Genomic DNA, 26114 nt, shown 5'->3' with positions numbered 1-26114 from the left:
TGTCCAGAGCAGCAGTTGCAATTTGTTTACATACACTGGTGTTCAGAACATAGGGACGAAAGTGTCTTTTTTTGGATAGCTGCCATTGCCAAGTAATACAGGTTGGCGAAACTCGGACCGTACTGCTACAGTATATGTAGTATAAAAGATGACTAAAAATGTGATGAGACGAATAGACATGACGCCTCTGTCCAAACACAATAATTACCCTGAAGTCACAGAGATTTATAATGGTGCAATAGATACTACAAAAGGCGAAATATGGGCCTTAGTACGCTGTGTTATGACCACAAATGGCAATGCATGAAGTGCTCCCATACTGTCCGCTAGGTTGACAGGGAGTTGTTGTGACTGGGAATACCATTCCTCCACCAGCGTGGTTGGCAAACTGCTGGATGTTTGCTGGTGCGCGCCAGTGTACTTCAATACGTGTTCCCAATGCATTTCACATTTTCTCTGTGGGAATTAATTCGGGGCAAAGGATAGGCCAATCCATTAGCTGAATAACCACTCGTTCTAAGAACTCCTTCACATGTACTTTTCGATGTGGTCTTCCATGAGAATGAAGTCAGGGCCAAACGGATTCCTGAAAATACGTACATATGAAAGAAGAACAGTGTCACATTAATTCTGAGCAGTTACGTGTTCAGATGTTTTGGGACAGCAAACCCAAGCAACATAATTCCAGCCCACAGAATAGTGCCTGGGTCACCAAAACGATCTTGTTCGACTACGTTCCTCTGTTTCCACGTCGCGCTATATGCGGATACGTCCAGAATCACTAATGAGACAATCTGTATGAATCTGGTTCAAATGGCTCTGAGCACTACGGGACTTAACATCTGAGGTCATCAGCCCCCTTGAACTTAGAACTACTTAAACCTAACTAACCTAAGGACATCACACACATCCATGCCCGAGGCAGGATTCCAACCTGCGACCGTAGCAGTCGGGCGGTTCCAGACTGAAGCGCCTAGAACCGCTCGGCTACCGCGGCCGACATGAAGCTGGTATCTCAACAGATGTTATTGGTGATCTTGCAGCACTGGAAGAATGAAGTTATACTGAAATATAGACCTTTCGCCGCTTACAGGCGTTGATAAATATCAACGGGGACAGTTGAAAAATGTGTGCCCCGACTGGGACTCAGACCCGGAATCTCCTGTTTACACGGCAGACATTCTGCCTGACTGAGCCATCGAGGGCACAGAGGGCAGTGTGACCACAGGGACTTATCTCTGGCACGCTCCCCGTGAGACCCACATTCCCAACTTACTGTCCGCACGCTACATTTGTAGTGTCCCTATCCAGCACACTCATTACTCGCGGCAGACAATCTACCGATTCCGGTAAGAGTTCGGACAATATAAGTGCATCCGTACAGAAGAAGATCATTGGCCGGTAAGTCTTATATACACTCATCCTCATAAATTAAGGATAATTGCAGAATGTGGTGCCACACAACGTGGCACTACACAAAATTGGCGCTAATGGCGTAGGCACATAGGGAACACATATGACACAGATCTGTAAGTCCACAGTATTGGTGATAAGTGTGGTGTCACCGCCAGACACCACACTTGCTAGGTGGTAGCCTTTAAATCGGCCGCGGTCCGCTAGTATACGTCGGACACGCGTGTCGCCACTGTCAGTGATTGCAGACCGAGCGCCGCCACACGGCAGGTCTAGTGAGACGTACTAGCACTCGCCCCAGTTGTACAGCCGACTTTGCTAGCGAAGCTACACTGACAACTACGCTCTCATTTGCCGAGACGATAGTTAGCATAGCCTTCAGCTACGTCATTTACTACGACCTAGCAAGGCGCCATTACCCGTTTATATTGAGATTATATAATGTATCAACAAGAGCGATGTTCACCAATTATGGAATAAAGTTAAGTATTACTTCAACTACGTACTTTATTTGCTATATTAATTACATTGTAATGTTCCAGACCTCACGCCAGTCTGCGTGAGCTTAACGCGTGCCTTTCGGCACCCTCGCATAGTGACTTGGCTGTCTTGCCAAGTCACAACAATAAGTTGAGAAAACCGTCCCGAAAGACATGTGCGGCAAAACGCCACTGTTTCCTGCGCATGTACCCCGACATCAATATGGGATATGATCACCATGCACACGTACACAGGCCGCACAACGGGTTGGCATACTCTGGATCAGGTGGTAGAGCAGCCGCTGGGGTATAGCCTCCCATTCTTGCACCAGTGGCTGTCGGAGATCCTGAAGTGTCCTAGGGGTTTGAAGACGTGCAGCGATACGTCGACCGAGAGCATCCCAGACGTGCTAGATGGGGCTGAGGTCTGGAGAACAGGCAGGCCACTCCATTCGTCTGATATCTTCTGTTTCAAGGTACTTCTGCACGATGGCAGCTCGGTGGGGCCGTGCGTTATCATCCATCAGGAGGAAGGTGGGACCCACTGCACCCCTGAAAAGACGGACATACTGGCGCAAAATGACGTTCCTATACACCTGACCTGTTACAGTTCCTCTGTGAAAGACATGCAGTGGTGAACGTGCACCAATCATAATCCCACCCCACACCATCAAACCACGACCTCCATATAGGTCCATTTCAAGGACATTAAGGAGTTGGTATCTGGTTCCTGGTTCACGCCAGATGAAAACCCGGCGAGAATCACTGTTCAGACTACACCTGGACTCGTCCGTGAACATAACCTGGGACCATTGTTCCAACGACCATGTGCTGTGTTCTTGACCCCAGAATTTAGCGGCTCTCCTGCGACCAGGGGTCAGTGGAATGCACCTTGCGGTCTCCGGGCGAATAAACCATGTCTGTTCAGTCGTCTGTAGAGTGTGTGTCTGGAAACAAGTGTTGCATTGGCTGCAGTAAGGTCCCGAGCAAGGCTACCTGCGGTACTCCGTGGCCGTCTGCAGGCACTGATGGTGAGATATCGGTCTTCTTGTGACGTTGTACACTGTAGACGTCCCGTACTTTAGCGCCTGGACACGTTTCCTGTCTGCTGGAATCGTTGCCATAATCTTGAGATCACACTTTATGGCACACGGAGGGCCCGTGCTACGACCTGCTGTGTTTGACCAGCCTCCAGTCGCCCTAGTATTCTACCCCCCATAACGTCGTTAATATGTGTTCTTTGAGCCATTTTCAATACACAGACACCATTAGCACGTCTGAAAACCTCTGCACACTTACTCGCTGCACCGTACTCTGACATGCACCAACACACCTCTGCGTACGTGGACTGCTGCCAGCGACACCGTGCGACGACCGCAGGTCAAATGCACCGCATGGTCATACCCCGTCGTAATTTAAACAAGCAAACCGCCCAGCAGAGCGTTGTTTCACTATGTGTCAGCATTATCCTTAATTTATGAGCGTGAGTGTACATTTATAGATGTTGTAGAGGGGACTTATACACTCCTGGAAATGGAAAAAAGAACACATTGACACCGGTGTGTCAGACCCACCATACTTGCTCCGGACACTGCGAGAGGGCTGTACAAGCAATGATCACACGCACGGCACAGCGGACACACCAGGAACCGCGGTGTTGGCCGTCGAATGGCGCTAGCTGCGCAGCATTTGTGCACCGCCGCCGTCAGTGTCAGCCAGTTTGCCGTGGCATACGGAGCTCCATCGCAGTCTTTAACACTGGTAGCATGCCGCGACAGCGTGGACGTGAACCGTATGTGCAGTTGACGGACTTTGAGCGAGGGCGTATAGTGGGCATGCGGGAGGCCGGGTGGACGTACCGCCGAATTGCTCAACACGTGGGGCGTGAGGTCTCCACAGTACATCGATGTTGTCGCCAGTGGTCGGCGGAAGGTGCACGTGCCCGTCGACCTGGGACCGGACCGCAGCGACGCACGGATGCACGCCAAGACCGTAGGATCCTACGCAGTGCCGTAGGGGACCGCACCGCCACTTCCCAGCAAATTAGGGACACTGTTCCTCCTGGGGTATCGGCGAGGACCATTTGCAACCGTCTCCATGAAGCTGGGCTACGGTCCCGCACACCGTTAGGCCGTCTTCCGCTCACGCCCCAACATCGTGCAGCCCGCCTCCAGTGGTGTCGCGACAGGCGTCAATGGAGGGACGAATGGAGACGTGTCGTCTTCAGCGATGAGAGTCGCTTCTGCCTTGGTGCCAATGATGGTCGTATGCGTGTTTGGCGCCGTGCAGGTGAGCGCCACAATCAGGACTGCATACGACCGAGGCACACAGGGCCAACACCCGGCATCACGGTGTGGGGAGCGATCTCCTACACTGGCCGTACACCACTGGTGATCGTCGAGGGGACACTGAATAGTGCACGGTACATCCAAACCGTCATCGAACCCATCGTTCTATCATTCCTAGACCGGCAAACGAACTTGCTGTTCCAACAGGACAATGCACGTCCGCATGTATCCCGTGCCATCCAACGTGCTCTAGAAGGTGTAAGTCAACTACCCTGGCCAGCAAGATCTCCGGATCTGTCCCCCATTGAGCATGTTTGGGACTGGATGAAGCGTCGTCTCACGCGGTCTGCACGTCCAGCACGAACGCTGGTCCAACTGAGGCGCCAGGTGGAAATGGCATGGCAAGCCGTTCCACAGGACTACATCCAGCATCTCTACGATCATCTCCATGGGAGAATAGCAGCCTGCATTGCTGCGAAAGGTGGATATACACTGTACTAGTGCCGACATTGTGCATTGTGTAGATACCATCTTCATATAGATACCATGTTCATATAGATACCATCTTCATATACACTCCTGGAAATTGAAATAAGAACACCGTGAATTCATTGTCCCAGGAAGGGGAAACTTTATTGACATATTCCTGGGGTCAGATACATTACATGATCACACTGACAGAACCACAGGCACATAGACACAGGCAACAGAGCATGCACAATGTCGGCACTAGTACAGTGTATATCCACCTTTCGCAGCAATGCAGGCTGCTATTCTCCCATGGAGACGATCGTAGAGATGCTGGATGTAGTCCTGTGGAACGGCTTGCCATGCCATTTCCACCTGGCGCCTCAGTTGGACCAGCGTTCGTGCCGGACCTGCAGACCGCGTGAGACGACGCTTCATCCAGTCCCAAACATGCTCAATGGGGGACAGATCCGGAGATCTTGCTGGCCAGGGTAGTTGACTTACACCTTCTAGAGCACGTTGGGTGGCACGGGATACATGCGGACGTGCATTGTCCTGTTGGAACAGCAAGTTCCCTTGCCGGTCTAGCAATGGTAGAACGATGGGTTCAATGACGGTTTGGATTTACCGTGCACTATTCAGTGTCCCCTCGACGATCACCAGTGGTGTACGGCCAGTGTAGGAGATCGCTCCCCACACCATGATGCCGGGTGTTGGCCCTGTGTGCCTCGGTCGTATGCAGTCCTGATTGTGGCGCTCACCTGCACGGCGCCAAACACGCATACGACCATCATTGGCACCAAGGCAGAAGCGACTCTCATCGCTGAAGACGACACGTCTCCATTCGTCCCTCCATTCACGCGTGTCGCGACACCACTGGAGGCGGGCTGCACGATGTTGGGGCGTGAGCGGAAGACGGCCTAACGGTGTGCGGGACCGTAGCCCAGCTTCATGGAGACGGTTGCGAATGGTCCTCGCCGATACCCCAGGAGCAACAGTGTCCCTAATTTGCTGGGAAGTGGCGGTGCGGTCCCCTACGGCACTGCGTAGGATCCTACGGTCTTGGCGTGCATCCGTGCGTCGCTGCGGTCCGGTCCCAGGTCGACGGGCACGTGCACCTTCCGCCGACCACTGGCGACAACATCGATGTACTGTGGAGACCTCACGCCCCACGTGTTGAGCAATTCGGCGGACGTCCACCCGTCCTCCCGCATGCCCACTATACGCCCTCGCTCAAAGTCCGTCAACTGCACATACGGTTCACGTCCACGCTGTCGCGGCATGCTACCAGTGTTAAAGACTGCGATGGAGCTCCGTATGCCACGGCAAACTGGCTGACACTGACGGCGGCGGTGCACAAATGCTGCGCAGCTAGCGCCATTCGACGGCCAACGCCGCGGTTCCTGGTGTGTCCGCTGTGCCGTGCGTGTGATCATTGCTTGTACAGCCCTCTCGCAGTGTCCGGAGCAAGTATGGTGGGTCTGACACACCGCTACCAATGTGTTCTTTTTTCCATTTCCAGGAGTGTAGATACCATGTTCATATAGAAAAGGCTTACCAGGCAATGATCTCCTCCGAACTCTTACGGGAATCGGTAGCCCCATGTTATTCTGTCACTCGCTCCTGTGAACTGGAACGCGCTATGCAGGTCTTGGAGTCACTCGCGTCCATCTAGAAAATCTTTTACTGAGTTTAATGAAGACGATGTTGTCCTGATATATTCGACGATGCCCTTTGGCTACACTCTCCAAAGGATCCTTCTAAGAAGTACCAAATTAAGATAACCTGAAGATGCCTAAATAACGCGAAATGCGTAGTTGAAAAATAAAAAAACTAAAATTGCAACCAAGACTGTTTTTAACCAATCGGTAGATTGACTGTTGCGAGTAGTGAGTATAGTGGGCAGCGGTACTACAAATGTAGTGTGTGGGCAGTAAGTTGGGAAACGTGGGTCTCACGGGGAGCATGCCAGAGATAAGCCCCCGCAGACGTACTATTCTCTCTGTCCTCGCTGGCTCAGTCGCAGCTCCGCTTCGAGCGCCGAGCGGGAAGGCTCTTGTTTATTCCACTTGCCGCAGCGTCGCTTGTGTGGGGTATTTCTCGTTGGTGTTGTTCTGTCTGCCGAGTGAGTCGTAACGCCTCTTCTCCGCTTTACTGTCTGTTTGTGTTCGTCTACTTGCAGCGGCGTCGGCCGCTCCTCTATGGCTGCCACGGTTTCCACGTGTATTCCACGAAAAGGTACTGTGAGCTTCACTTTCGATAAAACGACGCGACATGTGCAGCCCGTGTCTGTAGAAACCCACGATTGTCTCGTCGATACAATGCATGTGAACTCTAACCAGGTGCACAGCGATTATTTTGACGCTGACGAGTACGTGTTTTACGTGATCTTTCTGGATCCCCTTCACGTTGAAAGAGTATTGTCGCGACGTGGTTCTCAAGTCCCGTTCAAGCATCGCGATAATTCCGTTGGTGTGGTGTCACTCGCAGATGCTGAAATTGACTATACCAATATGAAACTTCCTGGCAGATTAACACTGTGTGCCCGACCGAGACTCGAACTCGGGACCTTTGCCTTTCGCGGGCAAGTGCTCTACCATCTGAGCTACCGAAGCACGACTCACGCTCGGCACTCACAGCTTTACTTCTGCCAGTACCTCGTCTCCTACCTTCCAAACTTTACAGAAGCTCTCCTGCGAACCTTGCAGAACTAGTACTCCTGAAAGAAAGGATATTGCGGAGACATGGCTTAGCCACAGCCTGGGGGATGTTTCCAGAATGAGATTTTCACTCTGCAGCGGAGTGTGCGCTGATATGAAACTTCCTGGCAGATTAAAACTGTTGCCCGACCGAGACTCGAACTCGGGACCTTTGCCTTTCGCGGGCAAGTGCTCTACCATCTGAGCTACCGAAGCACGACTCACGCCCGGCACTCACAGCTTTACTTCTGCCAGTACCTCGTCTCCAACCTTCTCATTCTGGAAACATCCCCCAGGCTGTGGCTAAGCCATGTCTCCGCAATATCCTTTCTTTCAGGAGTGCTAGTTCTGCAAGGTTCGCTGGAGACCTTCTGTAAAGTTTGGAAGGTAGGAGACGAGGTACTGGCAGAAGTAAAGCTGTGAGTGCCGGGCGTCAGTCGTGCTTCGGTAGCTCAGATGGTAGAGCACTTGCCCGCGAAAGGCAAAGGTCCCGAGTTCGAGTCTCGGTCGGGCACACAGTTTTAATCTGCCAGGAAGTTTCATATCAGCGCACACTCCGCTGCAGAGGGAAAATCTCGTTCTGACTATACCAATGTTCGAGTTTTCAACCTCCCGCCGGTGGTTGACTTTCTAAAGGACATATTGATTCCTTATGGTAACGTGTAAAACGTTCGTCGTGAACGTTGGTCTACTCGGCAAAGATTACAGTTTTATAGTGGAATTCGTTCCGTGGAAATGCATGTCAAGCGCAATATTCCATAACATTTACTGGTGTGTGGTTATCGCGTTCGTGTCAGGTATACTGGTCAAGAGGGAACCTGCTTCCTGTGTATATAAAGTTGACACGTTCGGTCTAATTGCTTCTGGAGGGTTTATTAAAGCCGCCATTGATGCAGCGTCGCAAATTAACGCTTTCTTATCTCGTCCCTCCACACCCGACGTAGGACCTACTTCCGCTACAGGCCATAATTAACAAAAAGTCAGTTCTGATAATCGTGTAACCGAATCTCTGCCTTTACCTCCGCTAGCGGTTCAGAATCCTATTGCGTCCTGGATAGAACGCTTAAGGGGCTCCGGAAAGGCTCAAAATCATGAAAAGTTCAATTTTTACTTTTTTGCGTTTTCTGAATCTGCAGACTATTACCTTTTAATAGATATATAATTTATTCAATTCCGAAGACTACAACTATTTTTAAATTTTTTTTGAAATTTGTTCTACATGGGCGTGACCCACTGTGGCGCTGTTAAACTGCTGCCAAATGGTGTTATTATTAACGTCCGTGTTCATCAGGTACATTTTAGTGATGTGAGATAAAGTATGTGTTGTGGCTAACCTGTGATGGATCAATATAAATCGCTGGTGTGATTGTCGATTGTTTCATGTTTATTTACTCTGTCGTTATCTCGAAAATATTCGTAATTAATTCTGTTTCTTGAGTCTCTGTTTTGCTGAAGTATAATAATGAGTAAAAGTAAAGTTGCTGTTGCGACTTTCAATGATGGCAACATTGTAAGGTGCAAGGTATTTAGAAATATGGGAATGAAGATAGGTTCTAACATGGTACGAGCGATGCTTGCTTTAGACAAGGAACGCTTTTGGGCTGCAGACAGGGCTGTAAAGAGTGTAGAAATACAAGCAAGAGTAAACAGGAGGAGGAACAAGAGGAAGCTGGAGGAGGAGTTTGCAGAGGATGAAGATAATCCATATTATGGACCTGGAATGCACTAAAAAGTTAATCCAATCTTTGTCGCTCGATTCCCAAAACTTTTATTTTCTCATACTAATTACATGTTTTCTAAGGATCTTCCAAACATATTTGTTTCAAACTTTCAGTAAATGTTACACAGTACCTTCTGCATAAATTAACACAACCTTTTTCCAAAAAACTGTATATTTTTTAATATATAAATAAATAATTGCAAAAAAATGTTTTGAATTTTCATTACAATTGAAAAAAAATCCTCTTTAATAACTGAACTAAAATTTTGTAAAATCCCTGTGTTAAGTTGTAGCCCATATTCCAATAAATAATCTGTAAAAAGTTCAACTTTCTACCTCAAATACTTTGTGAGGAAAGATGTAATTTATAAGCGTTATTTTAACATTGCAAGTATAGGGCGTTCCGGAGCCCCTTAAGGGGAGCCGGAGGTGCCTATGCTGCCCATGTTAAAATCACTAAGTTTGAGGAACATTTATGAATAAACTACCAAATTGAAAAATTTGAATTTTTTTTACATATAGAGTGGTTTAGTATTGCAGTTATGACAGAGGGATTTTGGAGTATCTTTTCTAGTTTCCTTCCAATTATTTTTTTATTAATGACCCAATTTTTTTTTACAAATAATTGCTTTATAATTAAACTGAAATGAAAGTACTGAACATATTGCCAAATGGCTGTGTTACAATGTAAGTTTGACAACTAGGAGTGCTGTATAAAAATTTCATCTCTCTAGCTTGAGTGGATTTTGAGAAACTGTTCCTTACATTCGAAAAATTCTAATTTACGGGAAATGGCTATCAAAGTTTCTCAATACATTCCTGCACTATAGGATGGATTACCCGGGTCTTCTTCTTCATCCTCCAAAAGCTTCCTCTTCTGTCTACTTTTCTGGCCTGTTGTTCCATCATACTTCATATGCCTTTCTCTTCTTTCTGCTCCTCTTATCCTTTCTCTGTCAATATTTCTTAGTGCTCGTACAGTGTTCACCCCAGCTGTAAATCCTAATGCCTTCAGAACTTCACACTTCACACTGTTCCCTTGGTTGTAGGTTGCTATTGCATCATAAATGCCAAAGTGCAGTGTTTTTATGCTTACAAACACCCTTTTAGGAATCACTTTCCAAATCAAATTGTTTACGCTCTCATTAGGATTCTGTGTCTTTCCGTGTAGACATTTGTGTAACAATTCTGGCTGTGCTAAGTCATGAAAAATTGGTTTTATTGCATTTATCACAGCTGCTGGCAAACCATGTTTGTGATCATAGTCCTTTTTTGCATTATATTTGCACCAGGAATCTTTCGGGCACAGTCTGTGTTGAGGGTATTAATTGGAAGAGGCAGTATGACGGAACAATGCCCACACTGCTTTTCGCATGTCACTAACATTACTAGTATTTTGCCTTATAGCATACCCATAGTATCTCTGTAGACGCTCAATCAACTCATCAGTAAGCCTGCCTCTCCCTCCTATTGTCTTTCCGTCACTGAGCTTACTTGAACCCAAAGTTTGTTTGAGCCTTCGAAGCCGTGCACCCATACGCTTTTGCACATGCCCAATGCATTCCAACTTTTCAACTACAAATTAATTTCCATATGGTTTCAGTTCCTCTATAGTCTTGAAACCTTTGGAGTCACCATTCCCAAGGTAGTATTTGTACCTAACGTTGTATCTGGGAACTGAATGTTCAAAAATTTGTTTCACTCCATCCACTTCCATTGCTCCACTTGATCCACTAAAATTTGCCTCACAGGTTCCACTGTGCTCTCCTTTGATTTTATTTTTGCACCTACAATGTTTTGATAATATTGCAACATCTATCACTTTTGCACTATCACCACAAGTAGCAGTTACAACCCCATTCAGGGATTTATGACCCCTCTTTTGCCAGGAACCATCTGATGCCACTACCAAATCCCTAGAACCACCATTCATTTCTACAGATTCCTCCACCGCTTCCTTCATGGTTTTCAAAGCCACATCTTCAACAGAGGATCCTACCAGTTCACAGTAGTACCCAAATTTGCTTGGAGGCGATGGCAAGTTCATAATACCACAAAATAGTTTGCCAGCAGCAGACGCTTTTCCAATGGATCGAAGACCACACACAAGTCGAACATTCCCATCAAACACTCTAGATCGTCCATTTTCACCAAAGAGACTGGCATGTGAATTGTAGAAAGTCACTTGATACTTGCAACATGCACCGATTATCTTCATCTCACAAGCTAAACCAAAGTGCTTTGTTATCCCTAGTCCCACTCCTACACTTGAACACATTTTGGAAAGAACACTTTCTTTCAGCACAGAAGATAATAATCCAATATTCAGTACTTCGTTAATATCATCACTGTCACTAACATATTCACGAAATCTGTCACTTCCACCAGTCAGCTTCTTGCTAGAAGATGTCACAGGGCTATGGCCGGCCATGTGTTGCTTAGCAGAGGAACACACTGTTTCAGTAATTGTAGTATCGCAACTTGGTATTAGTGTTAATTTTCTTTTCCCTACGTTCTTCCTCTTCTTATATACACGGTTGCTAAAACATGGCATCGTAACCAGAACAACGCTTTACGCAAGAAGTATAATACTACCAGCAACAGGCGCAACACTGAACTAATTCGAAACGGTAAACAGCAAAGAGACGATGTTCCGCGCTCTTAGCGCTTCATTTGTCACAGAAAACAATGTAGCCAACCCTTGCACACTCGCTGTATGCGTAACATAAGGCGCTGTATGCGTAACAGGCCGAGAAAATCCCAAGCAGTTCGCCAGGAAGCCACGAGAGGGTGTTAGATGCATTCAGCGGCCACCCATTTCCTCTGCAGGCGTGGGGGAAAATCGTAATAACTCCACTTCTAGGGTGAGTAGAACAATAATTCAAAGTTTACATTAAAGAGGAATGTTGCAATTAATTTTCGGTAGCAGAAAAAAAAAATCGTAATTTTTTGTATTTGGCCACCTCCGGCTCCCCTTAACAGTGACAAACAAGCGACGTCGCACTAAAGATGGTGAGGGTGAGTATTTGGCTGTGCCTTCCGCCCCAACCTCCTCCGCGTCGGCTGTGTCCCCTGCTCCTCTCGATGCTACGATACCTCCCGTTCGTGGTGCTGTGAGTGGCGCAGAAGTTATCTCCAGCAGCCCTCCTGCTCGCGAAGTGTGGAAAGGGAGCGGAGTCCCCCCCCCTCCCCCCCTTCGTCATTGTGTCCTCCATTACAGTCTGAGACAACGCAAAGTCCTCCTGCTCCTTTGTCTTCAGACGCCGACGGTTTCCCGAATTCGCAGCCTGCAACAACTTCTGAGGAGAATTAAATTAGCGACCAAGTATCACCTGTTGTATTGGTAGTTCCACAGAACGCCTCCGGCTTAGTGACTGGACGTGCAGTACATGACCCTTGTTCTGAGGGGCAGGAGGCTGTGCCTATAACGCCTCCCACAGCCCCTTCTGCAGCGACCGCCATGCCACGTAGCCGACAGAAATAGCGTATACAATCTCACCGTGTGGTGGCACGTAAGAAATCTAAGAAAAAAGGTTGTGGTGATGGGGGCTCTGGTACCCCGATGTCTGATTCAGCTGTGTACTCCTCAATGGAATACAAATACAAATGTGTGTGAAGTCTTATGGGACTTAACTGCTAAGGTCATCAGCTTACACACTACTTAACCTAAATTATCCTAAGGACAAACACACACACCCACGCCCGAGGGAGGACTCGAACCTCCGCCGGGATCAGCCGCACGGTCCATGACTGCAGCGCCTCAGACCGCTCGGCTAATCCCGCGCGCACTCCGCGATGGACCTTGACGCTCGGCTGTCTACCTAATTGGGCTTAGTACGTTCCGTACATCCCTGTATAGTTGTGATCAATGGCCGGCCGAGGCGGCCGAGCGGTTCTAAGCGCTACAGCCTGGAACCGCGCGACCGCTACGGTCGCAGGTTCGAATCCTGCCTCGGGCATGGATGTGTGTGATATCCTTAGGTTAGGTTAGGTTTAAGTAGTTCTAAGTTCTAGGGGACTGGTGACCTCAGAAGTTGTTCCATAGTGCTCCGAGCCATTTGAACCCATTTGTCATCAATAACCCAAGACTACACGTTCCTTTCCTTAAATGTTAATAGAGTGGAATCAGAATTGCGATTGGCTTCGCTGCGTCGGTTCATTTATGCGGACATAGTCTTCTTACAGGAGGTGTTATTTAGTCATTCCTCCTTACCTGGTTTTCGTACGATCTTTAATGTAGCACCTGATTACTCTACGAGGACCGCCTTATTCTTTCGTGAAGGTACTCCAGTTGCTGAGGTGGAAATGTTGGATTGTGGCACGGGCATAGGTTGTCAACTTTTCGATCTTCCCTTGGTTCTTTTATATGCCCCTTCTGGCACTGGTCGCGCAGTGGATCGTTCGCGTTTTTATAAAGTTTTTCTGTTGCGTAAGAGTCCTCCGGGTATCCTGTTGGGTGGTGATTTTAACTGTGTATTGCCTCCTGTAGATCAATCTCAAAATTTCAATTTCTCTCATGAATTACACGAATTGGTCCGCTCCTTACGCCTAAACCACCTCTGGATATGTAAATCCGGCGGGGTCAGGGATTTTCTCTGCCTCGTGATGACTAGGTGTTGTGTGATGTCCTTAGGTTAGTTAGGTTTAAGTAGTTCTAAGTTCTAGGGGACTGATGACCATAGACGTTAAGTCCCATAGTGCTCAGAGCCATTTGATATGTAAATACCCGACGTTAGTTAAATTTTCCCATCTTACTGCGACCTCTAGTAGCAGGTTAGATACGTTTTACTTATCAGATTGCCTGAACGATAGTACGAGGTGCATTAAAGTTCTAAGGCCTCCGATTTTTTTTCTAATTAACTACTCACCTGAAATCGATGAAACTGGCGTTACGTCTCGACGTAGTCGCCCTGCAGACGCACACATTTTTCACAACGCTGACGCCATGATTCCATGGCAGCGGCGAAGGCTTCTTTAGGAGTCTGTTTTGACTACTGGAAAATCGCTGAGGCAATAGCAGCACGGCTGGTGAATGTGCGGCCACGGAGAGTGTCTTTCATTGTTGGAAAAAGCCAAAAGTCACTAGGAGCCAGGTCAGGTGAGTAGGGAGCATGAGGAATCACTTCAAAGTTGTTATCACGGAGAAACTGTTGTGTAACGTTAGCTCGATGTGCGGGTGCGTTGCCTTGGTGAAACAGCACACGCGCTGCCCTTCCCAGACGTTTTTGTTGCAGTGCAGGAAGGAATTTGTTCTTCAAAACATTTTCGTAGAATGCACCTGTTACCGTAGTGCCCTTTGGAACGCATTGGGTAAGGATTACGCCCTCGCTGTCCTAGAACATGGACACCAACATTTTTTCAGCACTGGCGGTTACCCGAAATTTTTTTGGTGGCGGTGAATCTGTGTGCTTCCATTCAGCTGACTGGCGCTTTGTTTCTGGATTGAAAAATGGCATCCACGTCTCATCCATTGTCACAACCGACGAAAAGAAAGTCACATTCGTGCTGTCGTTGCGCGTCAACATTGCTCGGCAACATGCCACACGGGCAGCCGTGTGGTCGCCCGTCAGCATTCGTGGCACCCACCTGGATGACACTTATCGCATTTTCAGGTCGTCATGCAGGATTGTGTGCACAGAACCCACAGAAATGCCTACTCTGGAGGTGATCTGTTCAACAGAAAATCGGCGATCCCCCAAAACAATTCTCTCCACTTTCTCGATCGTGTCGTCAGACCGGCTTGTGCGAGCCCGAGGTTGTTTCGGTTTGTTGTCACACGATGTTCTCCCTTCATTAAACTGGCGCACCCACGAACGAACTTTCGACACATCCATAACTCCATCACCACATGTCTCCTTCAACTGTCGATGAATTTCAATTGGTTTCACGCCACGCAAATTCAGAAAACGAATGATTGCACGCTGTTCAAGTAAGGAAAACGTCGCCATTTTAAGTATTTAAAACAGTTCTGATTCTCGCCGCTGGCGGTAAAATTCCATCTGCCGAACGGTGCTGCCATCTCTAGGACGTATTGCCAATGAACGCGGCCTCAATTTAAAACAATGCGCATGTTTATATCTCTTTCCAGTCCCGAGAAAAAAAAATCGGAGGCCTTAGAACTTGAATGCACCCCGTTTTCTTAATGTTGAAGTCATCTCAGCTTCCTTTGCTGATTACTGTGCTGTGGCCTCAACTATCAATCTTGAACTGCAACCAGTCAAACTGTTTCGCCCTCCGTGGATGCTAAACGTCGCTCATCTATCTGCCCCCTCTCTCGATGACGTGATGCGAGTCATGTGGAAACGTTCTCTACGATCCACTGGGAAATACTCTTCCACTCTTGACTGGTGGACACAGCTACCAAAACCGAGGCTCTGGCAAACTTTGGTAGCAGATGTCGAAAATACCGCTTCAATTACTTTATTTTCACACGACCGGTTTCGGACTGTTATAAGCCCATCCTCAGGTGTCGTAGCTGTGCGCCGCGTGTAGCAGGCGCGGTGGGCTGCCTATGAGCGCAGATTATACCGAGATGATACCAAACTCTGATACTTTTCTGTGCTGCCAAAGCTAGAGACTTTCGGAAAATTTATGAATATTGTTATTCCATCCTCTGTGAACTTCATACTGCTTCGGATCACGCATCTCTGCGAATTTTCGAATGTTCTGCGTGTAAAGACGGAATTTTTGACCTTGAAGAGAATACAAATGTAAGGGTTGAAAATCCGATCGAAGCCGCGTTCATTGGTGACTGAAGACCTGACTTCCTTGTATCATTTGCTTCGGCATCAGACCCGTCGCCGACGCGCTTGCGTTCATTCTCTCACGACAAATGATGGGCTTGTCGTAACGGCGCAAGCTGAGAAGCTGCAAAGGTGGTATTCAGGCTTTTCGCAGGTCTGACATTAATGTGATGGGAGGCTTATTTGACGAAAAAGTGAGTACAGCATTATTACAAATGACTGAAGCGATTTCACAGCTCTACAATAACTTTATTATTTGAGATATTTTCGCAATGCTTTGCACACACATACAAAAACTCAAAAAGCTTTTTTTAGGCATTCGCAAATGTTCGATATGTGCCCCTTTAGTGATTCGCCAGACATAAAGCCGATAATCAAGTTCCTCCCACACTCGGCGCAGCATGTCCGCATCAATGAGTTCGAAAGCATCGTTGATGCGAGCTCGCAGTTCTGGCACGTTTCTTGGTAGAGGAGGTGTAAACACTGAATCTTTCACATAACCCCACAGAAAGAAATCGCATGGGGTTAAGTCGGGAGAGCGTGGAGGCCATGACATGAATTGCTGATCATGATCTCCACCACGACCGATCCATCGGTGTTCCAATCTCCTGTTTAAGAAATGCCGAACATCATGATGGAAGTGCGGTGGAGCACCATACTGTTGAAAGATGAAGTCGGCGCTGTCGTTCTCCAGTTGTGTCATGAGCCAATTTTCCAGCATGTCCAGATACACGTGTCCTGTAACGATTTTTTTCGCAGAAGAAAAAGGGGCCGTAATCTTTAAACCGTGAGATTGCACAAAACACGTTAACTTTTGGTGAATTGCGAATTTGATGCACGAATGCGTGAGGATTCTCTACCGCCCAGATTCGCACATTGTGTCTGTTCACTTCACCATTAAGAAAAAATGTTGCTTCATCACTGAAAACAAGTATCGCACTGAACGCACCCTCTTCCACGAGCTGTTGCAACCGCGCCGAAAAATCAAAGCGTTTGACTTTGTCATCGGGTGTCAGGGCTTGTAGCAATTGTAAACGGTAAGGCTTCTGCTTTAGCCTTTTCCGTAAGATTTTCCAAACCGTCGGCTGTGGTACGTTTACCTCCCTGCTTGCTTTATTCGTCGACTTCCGCAGGCTACGCGTGAAATTTGCCCGCACGCGTTCAACCGTTTCTTCACTCACTGCAGGCCGACACGTTGATTTCCCCTTACAGAGGCATCCAGAAGCTTTAAACTGCGCATACCATCGCCGAATGGAGTTAGCAGTTGGTGGATCTTCGTCGAAATTGGTCCTGAAGTGTCGTTGCACTGTTATGACTGACAGATGTGAGTGCATTTCAAGCACGACATACGCTTTCTCGGCTCCTGTCGCCATTTTGTCTCACTGCGCTCTCGAGCGCTCTGGCGGCAGAAATCTGAAGTGCGGCTTCAGCCGAACAAAACTTTATGAGTTTTTCTATGTACCTGTAGTGTGTCGTGACCATACGTCAATGAATGGAGCTACAGTGAATTTATGATATCGCTTCAATCATTTGTAATAGCCCTGTACAGAGAGCTGAGAAAGTTTCGGCTTTTCCTCTGGCATCTTCAGGAACAGTTCGGTGCTCCGTGCCTACACTGCCGACATTGTCCACAACCAGGTGGGCACCTCTCCATTTCCCGCTCCCCCCGACCACCTCCACGGCCGCCTTGCACACAGCGCTCTCTTGTGGTGGGTGTCACAAGACCGGTCCTCCACCCCCTGTCTCAGCCACGACCCCTCGACTGACACAGCGCTGGTGGTGTCTGTGTCCCACTAATGGACGGCGGCGTAACTGATCTCCTTGGGAGCCAGCAGCGGTTCAATAGCGACTCTTAAGAGGACTCTGTACTCATCGCCGCAACGCGAACGAGCGATAATTTCTGGCGAAGTGTGGCTTCCTGCGTAACGACAAGCTCTACACTAATTTCTCATCACACACCATGACTACTGCAATCTCTTTCCTTGTGTTACAGGTTATGAAGCCGTCTTTTTGGTTACGTAATGCATGCCATGTTATTGTGTTTCTTTGAGACATTAACGGAAAATGCGACGATTGTTGTTGTTGTTGTTGTTGTGGTCTTCAGTCGTGACACTGGTTTGATGCAGCTCTCCATGCTACTCTATCCTGTGCAAGCTTCTTCATCTCCCAGTACCTACTGCAACCTACGTCCTTCTGAATGTGCTTAGTGTATTCATCTCTTGGTCTCCCCCTACGATTTTTACCCTCCACGCTGCCCTCCAGTACTAAATTGGTGATCCCTTGATGCCTCAGAACATGTACTACCAACCGATCCCTTCTTCTGGTCAAGTTGTGCCACAAACTTCTCTTCTCCCCAGTCCTATTCAATACTTCCTCATTAGTTATGTGCTCTACCCATCTAATCTTCAGCATTCTTCTGTAGCACCACATTTCGAAAGCTTCTATGCTCTTCTTGTCCAAACTATTTACCGTTCATGTTTCACTTCCATACATGGCTACACTCCATACAAATACTTTCAGAAACGACTTCCTGACACTTAAATCTATATTCGATGTTAACAAATTTCTCTTCTTGAGAAACGCTTTCCTTGCCATTGCCAGTCTACATTTTATATCCTCTCTACTTCGACCATCATCAATTATTTATCTCCCCAAATAGCAAAACTCCTTTACTACTTTAAGTGTCTCATTTCCTAATCTAATACCCTCAACATCACCCGACTTAATTCGACTACATTCCATTATCCTCGTTTTGCTTTTGTTGATGTTCATCTTATATCCTCCCTTCAAGACACCATCCATTCCGTTCAACTGCTCTTCCAAGTCCTTTGCTGTCTCTGACAGAATTACAATGTCATCGGCGAACCTCAAAGTTTTTGTTTCTTCTCCATGGATTTTAATACCTACTCCGAATTGCGACGATATGTTGACATAATACACTGTGGCGGCGGAAACAGTAGGTCTATATCTGTCAGCTTACCCCTCGCAATATCAATCAGGTATACTATATGGCCACTTTTTCGAACTATTGTAAGCCTATTCTTTAAAATTTTTCTGTAAAACGTAACCCAAAAAGTCTTACTAGTGAAAGTGACTTTTCACAGAAAGTGTCATATCCATATTTGCAGGCTCAGGATCCTTCTTATACGTCTATATTACTTTAAACAACATACGGTGAACAAAAATTAACGAAATTAGTATTTTTAAAATTTTCTATGTTAGCTATAAAGCATTCGTGCCCTTGATATACACGTTACAGAAAACGCGTTTATATTGCTTAGACTGTGCTAAAACACATTTTGAGGTTCTGGGCCCATTTAATCTACATCGTTATTCTACAGTTCACACTTAACTGCTTGGTAGAGGGTTCATCGAACCATTTTCATACTACTTCTCTACCATTCCACTCTCGAATGGCGCTTGGGAAAAAGGAACACCTAAATCTTTCCGTTAGAGCTCTGATTTTTCTTATTTTACTATGATGATTATTTCCGACTACGTAGGTGGGTGTCAACAAAATATTTCGCATTCGGAAGAGAAAGTAGGCGATTGAAATTTCGTAAATAGATCTCGCTGCAAAGAAAACCGCCTTTGTTTCAGTGACTGCCACCCCAACTTGCGTATCATATCAGTGACACTCTCCCTCCTATTGCGCGATAACACGAAACGAGCTGCCCTTCTTTGCACTTTTTCGATGCCCTCCGTCAATCCTACCTGGTAAGGATCCCACACCGCTCAGCAATATTCCAGCAGAGGACGGATAAGTGAAATGTAGGCTGTCTCTGTAGTGGGTTTGTCGCATCTTCTAAGTGTTCTGTCAACAAAGCGCAGTCTTTGTTTCGCCTTCCCCACGATATTATCTGTACGGTCTTTCCAATTTAAGTTGTAATTCCTAGGTATTTAGTCGAATTGACAGCCCTTAGATTTGTGCGATTTATCGTATACCCAAAAATTTATCGGGTTTCTTTTAGTACCCATGTGGATGACCTCGCACTTTTCTTTGTTTAATGCCAATTGCCACTTTTCACATCATACAGAAATTCTCTCTAGATCATCTTGTAATTGGAATTGATCGTCTGATGATTTTACTAGACGGTAAATTACAGCGTCATCTGCAAACAATGTAAGGGGGCTGCTCAGATTATCACCTATTATGTATTTATGTAAATCAGGAACAGCAGAGAGCCTATGACACTACCTTGCCCGAACGCCAGATATCACTTCTGTTCTACTTGATGGTTCACCGTCTATCACTACGAACTGTGACCTCTCCGAGAGGAAATCACGAACCCAGTCACACAACTGAGACGATACTCCATATGCACACTATTTGACTAATAGCATCTTGTGAAGAGCGGTATCAAGAGCCTTCTGGAAATCTAAGAATATGGGATCGATATGAGATCCCTCATCGACAGCACTCATTACTTCTGGGAATAAATATCTAGTATATGTGACTGTAGGCTTTCCCGGCGTAAACGATTGATGAAGGTTTCTTGGGTCTCCAGCCGGGTGGTAGCGTTGATATCTCGCGACGTTTCGGGAACAGTCATACTACCCATCTACTGGCGAAGATGGGTAGTTTGACACTTCCCGAAACGTCACGAGATATCAACGTTACCACCCGGCTGGCGACCCAAGAAACCTTCATCATAAAGAGCTAGTGTTGCGCAAGAGCGATATTTTCTGAATCCCTGTTGGTTATATATCAATAAGCGATTTTCTTCAAGGTGATTCATAATGTTCGAGTATAGTATATGCTCCAAAATCCTACTGCATGTTCTTAATAAAAGTTAAAAAAAAGTAAAGAAATTTGTTTTTTTTTTAAATATATTTTTTTGTGCTGAAAGTACCCTTCCGTTTTGCATGTTATCGAAAATGCATTTGTATAGCAATTTTACAATTTGGAAGCAGAAGACCGTGCTGAAAAGAAATGTCTCCAAATTTTTATGTGGGAACTCTTAGAGCTTTTTAAATAAGAAACTTTATTAACATCATGCATATTTATTCTTCATGTCTACATGTTTCCTCCGAACTGTAACGTGTAAAATGGCGGTGTGTAATGTAACTATGTCGGTGATTGAGAAACAGCCATTCGAAGAATTCGTCCACTTATGCCACACCCCCAACGAGCGCTGAGACATCTGCCACAATCCGACACCTCGAGTTCACCCTCATCGATCATTCTCCACACAGTCTATTATATCTCTTAAAAAAAATAATGTAACTATTTACTTAGGGGAAACACTCTCGTAGTAAATTTGTTTGTCCTTTGATTTATCGTGATCTGTTACTGATTTTTAGTGAAGTTAGTTTTTACGTTCAGCTTTCAAAAAAATACAAAAGAGATATAATAAGCGAAATAACGAATTTCGTAGATTGCCAATTAAGTATTATCGAGCGCCAGGCTCCCTACAAAATATTGTAAATGCAATAGCGTAGTATTACTCAACTCCAGTTCACTGATCTGAAATTATTACTATCACAGAAAATAGACAAGTTTTAATGAAATTATTTCACTGGATTCCATCAGTTAATCTCACTGAATATTTTTACATAATTTCTTCCGCTCCGGCTATCAGACATTGTGCTGTGAAAAAATATTTTTATATGTACTGCGTAATGGCGGCTAGTTGTTAACAGTCAGAGATCACTGTTACTCGCTCCGCAGCAGCTGGAAACATGCTAAATAATTTTCATTAAATATTCTTTTCCTAAGATAAATGTGGCGTAGGTTCTTGAAATAACTCACGGAGATCACTTTATACTAATATATTCTTACTAGGACACAGTTTACACCATTAAATATTTGCAATTACGTTACGACAGAAACAAATGCTAGCGAAGCACAATAGCTTGCGTACCTTATTCCAGCTAACGCCAGAACGAACAGAACAAAGCAGACTAGACAGAAGAATGAGCATTGCATTGTGTTTTATACTCTTACAAAGATAATAATACTTCTTTTAATTACTTACACATTATAATCTCATACAATAAAAATGTCTTTTCTGCATCTATCGATCTATATTGTATATTTTTACAGTTAGTGCTATTACCTTTCGCAGATAAATCGATGTTTGCAGTTCATTTTGAGTCACATACAGTCATTTTTATTTATGTTTCACCTCGATAATGGTGAATATTGCAAAAGGGACACTTCAAGCCCCGACTTCACCCCATCCGATTTTCATCTGTCTCCCAAACTTGAAGAACACCTTCGAGGACTTCACTTTGATTGCGACTTACCGGTGCAAGCAGAGGTGGCTCCGTCAAAAGCGTCGAACATCCTACATACCGTGATGGTATCAACAGACCGATCTCTCGTTGGGAGAAATGTGTTCGTCGCCAGCGTAGGTATGTCAAGAAATAAATATGTAGACATGAAGAATAGAGATGTAGAATGATAATAAAGTCTGTTTCATTCGACAAAGCTTCTAGAGAGTTTTCACATAAAAAAATCGGAGGCATATCGTTTCAGCACGCTTTCGTATTTGACCATGAAAAGTGATATTTTACCTGTTTGTGAACTGTAGAACGGCTTTGATGTATATGCCAGAAGTTTCGATTCACGGGAAATTTGACAATGTGACGGACACTTTTCATGTCGATGTTTCGCCGCACATGTTGTGTCAAAAATAGTTTTATCACAATTTATCTCAGTGTATCGTGAGTTTCCACAACTGTGGATCCCACCATCAAGGATGAAAACAAACTAGTACTGGCAGTTAGCAAAATAGTAGCCGTGTTCCATCTTTTCTGGCCGTATATCACGCAGGAAAGGGTTAAGAAGAAAATCATTTTCTGCTTATAACATACAAACGACAGTGCAATCTAATAAATAGAATCCAAGTTCTCCGGTTCTTCCGCAGACGATGCGGGCTATTGTGTCCCCACTCTGTGGATTTTAATGAATTTTAGAGGACCAAGTAGAAGAGAATAAATTTCCACATACTCGTGTCATCTTTTTCATGTGAGGGTTGAGTAATTCTAATCATGATATTAAAGGTTTCACTGTCCATCTGCAGAAAGCTGATGTACTCGTGAGGTTCCGGTGTAACATTTCCTTTAACAGGTTATCTACATCTACATCTACATGGATACCCTGCAAATCACATTTAAGTGCCTGGCAGAGCGTTCATCCAACCACCTTCACAATTCTCTATTATTCTACTCTCGTATAGCGCGCGGAAGGAACGAACACCTATATCTTTCCCTACGATCTCTGATTTCCCATATTTTATCGTCGCGATCGCTTCTCCTTTGTAGGTCAGTGTCGACAAAATATTTTCGCATTCGCAGGAGAAAGTTGGTGATTGGAAAACGCCTTTCCTTTAATGATGTCCAGCCCAAAATCTGCATCATTTCAGAGACACTCTCTCCCATATTTCGCGATGATACAAAACGTGCTGACCTTCTTTGAACTTTTACAATGTACTCCGTCAGTCGTATCTGGTAAGGATCCCACACCGTGCAGCAGTATTCTAAAAGAGGACGGACAAGCGTAGTGTAGGCAATCTCCTTAGTAGACCTGTTACATTTTCTAAGTGTCTTGCCGATAAAACGCAGTCTTTGCTTAGCCTTCCCCACAACATTTTCTGTTGTTCGTAATTGTAGTTCCTAGGTATTTAGTTGATTTGGGCATTAAGATTTGACTGATTTATCGCGTGTCCGAAGTTTAACGGATTCCTTTTAGCACTCATGTGGATGACCTCACACTTTTCGTTATTTAGGGTCAATCGCCAATTTTCGCACCATTCAGACATCTTTCGCAAATCTTTTTGCAATTTATTTTGATCCTCTGATGACTTTATTAGTCGATAAACGACAGCGCCATCTGCAAACAACCTAAGACAGCTGCTCAGATTGTCTCCCAACTCATTTATATAGGTAACACTGCCTTGGAGAACGCCAGAAATGACTTCTGTTTTTTTCGATGACTTTCCGTCAATTACTACGATCTGTGACCTCTGACAAGAAATCACATATACAGACACGATATTCCATAAGCACGCAATTTCACTTGAAGTCGCTTGTGTGGCACAGTGTCAAAAGCCTTCCGGAATCCAGAAATATGAAATCGATCTGAAATCCCTTGTTAATAGCACTCAACACTTCATGCGAATAAAGATCTAGTTGTTTTTCACAAGAACGATGTTTTCTAAACCCATTTTGACTGTGTGTCAATAGACCGTTTTCTTCGAGGTAATTCATAATGTTCGAACATTTTCCAAAATCCTGCTGCATATCGACGTTAACGATATGGGCCTGTAATGAAGTGGATTACGCCTACTACCTTTCGTGAATATTGGTGTGACCTGTGCAACTTTCAAGGACTTCGGGTACCGATCTTTCCCTGTATCGGAGTCTTCTTTTCTTCTTCAAACACAGTGCCAGAGTCAGTGTTAGAAATCGCGTATCTGCATTTGTAACCATTCTGTCTAGTGTCAAAATTCAACATACATGAAAAGCGTCCGCTTCAAACGTAAGGTTAAATTGCCAAACTTTGTTTGTAGATGCATAGACATGTTCGACACATCCGTGGCTACATAAAAACGAATTTCACAAACAGGTTCATTCTTTTGCGAGAGACGTAACAAGTTATTAAAAATTTCGCTGTCCATTCCAAGCAAGCTGATGTACTGAACGGGTTCTGAACATACAGGGTGTTACAAAAAGGTACGGCCAAACTTTCAGGAAACATTCCTCACACACAAAGAAAGAAAATATGTTATGTGGAAATGTGTCCGGAAACGCTTACTTTCCATGTTAGAGCTCATTTTATTACTTCTCTTCAAATCACATTAATCATCGAATGGAAACACACAGCAACAGAATGTACCAGCGTGACTTCAAACACTTTGTTACAGGAAATGTTCAAAATGTCCTCCGTTAGCTAGGGTACATGCATCCACCCTCCGTCGCATGGAATCCCTGATGCGCTGTTGCAGCCCTGGAGAATGGCGTATTGTATCACAGCCGTCCACAATACGAGCACGAAGAGTCTCTACATTTGGTACCGGGGTTGCGTGGACAAGAGCTTTCAAAGGCCCCCATAAATGAAAGTCAAGAGGATTGAGGTCAGGAGGGCGTGGAGGCCATGGAATTGGTCCGCCTCTACCAATCCATCGGTCACCAAATCTGTTGTTGAGAAGCGTACGAACACTTCGACTGAAATGTGCAGGAGCTCCATCGTGCATGAACCACATGTTGTGTCGTATTTGTAAAGGCACATGTTCTAGCAGCACAGGTAGATTATCCCGTATGAAATCATGATAACGTGCTCCATTGAGCGTAGGTGGAAGAACATGGGGCCCAATCAAGACATCACCAACAATGTCTGTCCAAACGTTCACAGATGTCAACACAAGCACCGAAGTCAACATTACCTTCCTTCAATTGGGCCAACTGGCGGTGAATCGAGGAAGTACAGTACATACTGACGCAACTAAAATGAGCTCTAACATGGAAATTAAGCGTTTACGGACACGTGCCCACATAACATGTTTTCTTTATTTGTATGTGAGGAATGCTTCCTGAAAGTTTGGCCGTACCTTTTTGTAACACCCTGTATACTTTAGCGTATCTTCATGGGTAAATCTATCATTTTAAGCACCAGCGTTTGGTTTTAGTCTTCTTCTTTCAACCCAGTGCCAGACTCAATGTTACAAATGCTTTGTCTGCATCTGTGGCCATTCTCACTACTGTTACGAACACTAACAGCGCTTGCTTCAAAGTGACGTTCAAATGACAAACCTTGTACGTGAATGGGCTTGTTTGACAAACCCGTAGATACAGGAGGGGCTATGACAAACACGTTTGCTGATTTCTGGGGTCTTTACGCTGTGTTGGTCCACCTTTGGAACGCAATACGCTTGCGACGTCTGCGTAGCACGGATTTGATGAGTCCTTGGTACAGTGCCAGAGGTACGCGTCACTAGATATCTCCGGACAGGGGCGTAAGTTAAGGGCCGTTAGTTTGTGTGTGCAGAGATGTCACCTGATCCATCGGGCCCACACTGGGCGGATTTTGCACCCACGACGTCACCGACATATATCTCTAACGTCGATCAGTTGTAGAATTTTGGAACACGTATTGTGTTCGAGTATAATGACTTTTCTGGAGACTAGAAATCTACTCTGTAGGAATCAGCATGGGTTTCGAAAAAGACGGTCTTGACTTCCGCAAGGCATTCGATATAGTTCCCCACAGTCGTTTAATGAACAAAGTAAGAGCATATGGACTATCAGACCAATTGTGTGATTGGATTGAGGAGTTCCTAGATAACAGGACGCAGCATGTC

The sequence above is a fragment of the Schistocerca cancellata genome, chromosome 12 (assembly GCF_023864275.1).
Source record: "Schistocerca cancellata isolate TAMUIC-IGC-003103 chromosome 12, iqSchCanc2.1, whole genome shotgun sequence".
In the NCBI taxonomy this organism is placed as follows: domain Eukaryota; kingdom Metazoa; phylum Arthropoda; class Insecta; order Orthoptera; family Acrididae; genus Schistocerca; species Schistocerca cancellata.
Note: the sequence above shows the minus strand (reverse complement) of the source record.